Below are 5,878 nucleotides of genomic sequence, written 5' to 3'. Positions count from 1 at the left end.
TATATATATATATATATATATATATATATATATATATATATATATATATATACTTTCCTGACATTGTTGGTATGACATGTAAAATGGTTACATTCTCCGGTGTGCAGGTTTGCACTGATGTGGAAATCATAAGTCCACTATTCTTGTTACCACCAGACTATTTGACTCTGCGGAGGAGTGGCTGGCTGTTCTCAAAAGATTAAGTGTAATCGATTTCCCTGAACACATTTCCATGCATATGTACCATTATATTCTCCTAACTGAAGGTCGACCAGGGCAGACTAATCTATTTGTCTGGTGACTGCCAGGAAGGGCACTCAATCCGTCGGCACATGGCCAAAAACAATATATCCCCCGGTGTTCAAGCCAAATTAAAAAGAAAAAAAAAAAAAAAAAGAAAGACAAACGAACAGCAAAAAGTCGAACCTACCTTGTATCTTAAAAAAAAAAAAAAAAAAAAAAAAAAAACTCAACTGCCTTGCATTTTAAATCATAAGAAAGAATGAGAAAAAAGAAAATGCTGACACCCAGCTAGACCAATCACAAAATAGAAAGATAAAAAAGATGAAACTCACACCTACCCTGCATCTTAATCACAGTCTCCGGTTCAATGATTCATCTTTTGTTATAGTGATCATCTCTCGAATGAAAGCCTGCATCATCATCATCTCCACTACTCTCCCTCGTCTCCCCTCACCTTGCGTCCTTATCCAGGCTTTTATCACACTCTGGTTAATGTCCACAAAGCCTGAAATTTGACCAATGAATATTAATCTCTCCGGCTGCAGCTACTCTAATATCAGATCTTGTTCTAGATTCTGAGCGGGTTTAATATAGAGGCTTCGGATGGCTTGTGGGTAAAATGGTAGTGAGCTAGGAAGGTGCATGATGTCTGTTTTAGCTCACTGTTGCTGTTTCCTGGCGATTTTACTCACTTCAGAAGAGTCCCGTGGAAGTGGAAAGGTTGATGGAGGTGTGGAGGGGTTGAAGGTGATGTGGAAGGATTGATAAAGGTAGGGAGGTGGTGCAGAAAAGCTGATGAAGATGTGGAAGTGATGCGAAGGGGTTGATGAAGGTGTGGGAGTGGTGTGGAGGGCTGATGAAGGTGTGGAGGTGGTATGGAGGGTTGATGAAGGTGTGGAGGTGGTGTGGATGGTGTGGAGGAAAGTTCAAGGCCATGAGGGATCTTTCATTAGTTTTTTCCTGCTGTAGCCAAAATATTTTACTCAGATTAAGCGAAACCTATCAGTTGTGCAGGGGCTACTGAAGGCTATATATAACCTCTCCATTTCAATTAATTTGTTCCAGTCTATAATCTAAGTGGTCCATCAAATCCATGAACCCAGTGAGGCTATTCTCTTGCTTATTCCTGCCACCAGACGATTTTATTCAGCCTACAGAAGCATCGTGGTAGTGAAGGGGCTACTGAAGGCCCTATCAAACCCCTCCAGTTCTCCGGTTTACACAAGATTCAAAATACCTAATATAGAGGCTGGAGTGCTGGCAGGTAAGTGGTGCAGGTGGGAAGCGGCGAAACCTCCTAGGGATCTTTTATTTAAATTGAGAAGCATAAAGGTGTGGATAAACTCTCCCCATCTCCACTCTTTGACGGCAATTTCTGAAGCATGTAATGATGATGGACATAGAATAGGCTTGATGCCTTCAGTGTGTTTTGGTTATCATAATGAAAATATAACCATTATTACTATACTCTCAGCATGTTCATAATAATTATGACAGGCTGCAAACAGAGTACTCACTATACGTGCAGAACGTTACAACAGCTGTCATCTCTAAGTTGGGCGATAATATTTAAATTCGAGAACAAAGTTTCCTGATCTCTTCTTTCCCTCCTTATTCCCCTCTCCCCATCATCCGGAGACGGACTCTCAATAATGCGCGGCTAATTCAGATAAAACTTTATATATCTAAAATTAGCATGATTTTGCTTAGTGCTTTATGGCAGTTGGTATTTAATCATCAGTAACTATGATTTGAAAGGTATGTCTGATATTAAAATAACTGATATTTGGATATGGATCGAACTGAAAGGGGCCCTTGCATGTACTACCGTAACACATTAAGGAACATAAATCTACAGTAACAATTAACAAGCGGCGTGCAGTGGTCGCGAGCCTCTACTGACATTATTTTATGGGTCGCGGGCCAAAAATGTTTGATATCCACTGGCTTAGGATGAAGTCTAACGAAATCTCCTACGCCAGCTAGAATATGGCAACCAAAACCGCTGCGTAAAAAGATATCTTCAGTTACATATATTCTTGGAAGAGACTGGCTGTGTGTTTATTCCGGCAAGTGGGTCAGTGGGTGTTTCTCTTCTTCTTAATCTTTCACGACATGTTAGTAAACAGAGGGAGGCTGAAGCGGGCCAGGACGGAGCGCTGATGATATGGTTGCCGAGTTAGTCATATTTTTGTAACTATGGCGCTTTTTTTCCCTATCCTGGCGAGAATCTCAACTCTTTTCTGCACAGTTGATGGCAAAGTGTAATGAAATTGGAGGGTTGATTTGAGGAAAGCACATTTACTCTGACCTGACGTAAATCCCTAATCCTATTCAGCTCAGTTGATGACCAATTCTGCCTTACTGGATTGTCGATTTGAGTAGTAACAAAAGAAACTATTTTTTACCTCGTCACTAAGGTTCAATGAATTTCACGCAACGAAGAAAAAGTTTCGTTAAATGAAAACGAATTGGCTATAGTAACTATTAAAAACCATTAGAATATGCCATCTGATTTAGAGAGGTAAGGGAATGCGGATGAGGTAAGGAGTTTAGCAGAACGGGAAGCTATGAAATAAACAGACTGGTGAACGGCGATAGGGAGAAGATGTGACAGGAAGGAATAAATGAAGGAAGAGAGAAGAAAAGTCCAAAACTGTGGAGGGATTTAGGGAACACGGTGGGGAGCAAAGGAATGAAAGGCAGGTAAACGAGAAAAGCAGGAAAATTGGAAAAAACAAAAACAAAAAAAAAACAGGAAATGATTGATGAGAAAAAGGCTGAGACCAGAAAAATGTATGGAAAAAATGGCAAGAAAAGGAAGAATATTATACAATGGTTAAATGTATGAGGATATCGTAATCATTAGGACCTAGAGGGAGGGGAAAAATTTTAAGAGAACGTCAGAATGGATAAGAGAACGAACTGAATTTATGAGGAATTCAGTAGCGGAAAAAAGAACGAAGGGAAGGGAAGGGATAGAGAAAAAAGCGTGAATGATTTAGAAGAAAAGCAATGAGTTAAGAGGAGTATTGAGAAGGAAGGAACAGTGACACAACCAAGAGAACGAACGAGAGGAAGAAACAGGTCTGGAAGCAAGTGACTGGGGAAAAGGAGTGGAAGAACAAATGAAAGGAAAATGGAGAAAAGTAGGGAGTGGATTTTAAGGCAAGTGGTAAATTGGCAATACGAATGTAGAGAGGGAAAGAGAGGAAAATAGGGACGAAATGGAAAGTGGTTCATGAGGAAATGGTAGAAACAAAAGGAAATGTAGAATAGGAATGAGAGAGGAAAAGGAGCGAAGGCTTTATTTAGGGATGGTAATGGAGAGGAAGTGAAAGGATGGAATGAAGGGAAGGGATGGTAGGGAATAAGGTGTCATCAATGGAAAATGGCGTTCCAATCCCATAGACTTTTCCTGTTCCAAATCCCACCTGCCTCCCGTCTCTTCACCTGCACCTATTAGCATACAGGTAAAGGAACGAATTTCACCATTAGCTTTTAGAATTATGTCGTGATAAGCTATATATATTCTCAGCGCATAAGTAAGGAACTCTCTCACAGGAAATTCAAAGCAGCCCTTACTGATTTATTTTGCTCACTACTTATTAACATTCTCTTGTATGTTATCAGTGTCTTTTTAAATATCAACATTGAATTATCTTCTACAAGAAGATAACAAAGGAGTAAAATGCAAATTAAACCGCTATGATAAAGGTGTTACGAAAGCTCCGAAAGAAATGAAAATACGTCCCTGAGATCTGTGTAGTTCATTCACTTAAACTTGGCTGAGATTTTCTTCCTTTTGCAGCCTATTTCCCGTAGCTCAGTGTCAGAAAAAGACAGTACTACGGTTCTGCATCCTTTCCTTAGCACTTCTTCGTGACTAGTACCATATTCCAGTGTTAATCTCTTACATCTCAGCGCTGAAGATGGAGAGATGGCAATTTTACGCCTAGTTAAAATGAACAGAGTGTAGTAACAGTGAAGGTGGACTCCTGCCGTGTTCTCTTTGGTTTAGATTCGTAACACCTTTTCCTCAGCGAATGATTTTGCTTAGTATGTCTTCATTTCCTCCTACAGTATGATATGGATCGTGATTTTGGCTCTCTAGTTCATTTTTTTCCCGGAAAGAATAACGCTTTGTAGGTTTTTAGCCTTGGGTTCCTTCTTTTCGCATAAAATAGAACATACGAGAAAAATCAAGATGCCAAACATTCGCTTAAGAAGACGTGCTAAGTCTTCAGTGTAAGATGATGTTAAGACGCACACACACACACGCGCACACACACACACACACACACACACACACTAAGAAAGAAGTGTTACAAAGCTTTCTGTATACTCGTGGGCTTTGAAGTCAGTCTAGCACCTTTTCTTTAGCGATTTGTCTTGCACTCTATTGTTAATCTTTTGTTACACTTCAAATTCCGTGATGGGGAGATGGAAGTTTTGGGGCAAAGTTAGCGTAAAAATAGTACAGGAAGAAGGAGGTACCGGAGCCTCCTATCGCGGGAAAATTTGGGACGTATTATGAGAGTGAAGAGCATGAAGTCTAAGGAGCCTGGGTGTTCATATATTCTTGTGTTTCCGCAGTCGTGTCGATGAATAGAGGATAGGAGACAAAAGCAGACGAGACCCAGCAGTTCCCCTATGTGCTACACAGCTGCACATATCACCACTTATGCACCAACACCCACCACCCATATTGCATACGAGAATACAGTATACTAGGGCTGTCCTACTCAGGACTGGTGTATTGGTATTAGCGTTTTTTTTTTTTAATGACACTGGTGGGTTTTGTGAAAGATCAGGAAAGTGTATATAAACGAAATTCAGCGTAACAATTCTCTTCCCCAGCTTGATATCGAACTCATGTACTTTCAAACAGCGGACGACCTCCCTAACCACTCGGCCACCAGCTCCCCCACGTCTCTACATTTTCAGCCTTTTAATAGGGAGCTGGACAAGGCGGGATCCCCAGATATAAATATTTAAGTCCGGCTGAGCTATGTCCGACAATGAGCGATCACATTGCATCCCTCCTAAATTCCTTGGTTCCTGTTTATCAAGGATCTTCAACAATTTTCATGGTAAATAAGTCTTCATAGTCGTCAGTTACTTAAGCATTTATGTATGTATTTATTTATTTACTTATCTTTACCTTTCCAATATAAAAAGTTTGTATGTGTGGAATCTGTCCCACTTTTGTAAATATGGAACATGATGCTACTCCTACCTTTGTAAATGTGAGATCTTTGTAAATACATAACTTGCTTCTACTTTCCCTCTTTCTTTCCCTTTTCCTCTTTCTCGGTCTTTCTCATTTTCTCCCCCCTACTCTTGCCCATCCCTTTCCCTACCCCCTCCTGCTTACCCTGCCTTCCTTCTCGCTTTCTCTCTCCTTTCCTACCCGCCTCCCCCTTGCCCTGCCTACCCCATTTTTCTCCCCCTTATGCCCTCCCTCCCTGTCTCTCCCCTCCTGCATCCCCCCCTTATCTCTCCCCATCTGCCTTCCACCTCTATATCCCTACCTCCTTACTCCTTCCTTTCTCTCCCTTCCTTCCTTCCCCAATTTCTCTCTCCTACCCTCCCTCCCTCCGGTCTCTCCCCTCATATCCTACCCCCTTTCTCC

Source organism: Coenobita brevimanus, chromosome 28 (assembly GCF_032717465.1).
Source record: "Coenobita brevimanus isolate Jiangsu-jjx chromosome 28, ASM3271746v2, whole genome shotgun sequence".
Classification (NCBI taxonomy): domain Eukaryota; kingdom Metazoa; phylum Arthropoda; class Malacostraca; order Decapoda; family Coenobitidae; genus Coenobita; species Coenobita brevimanus.
This window is presented reverse-complemented; position numbering follows the sequence as displayed.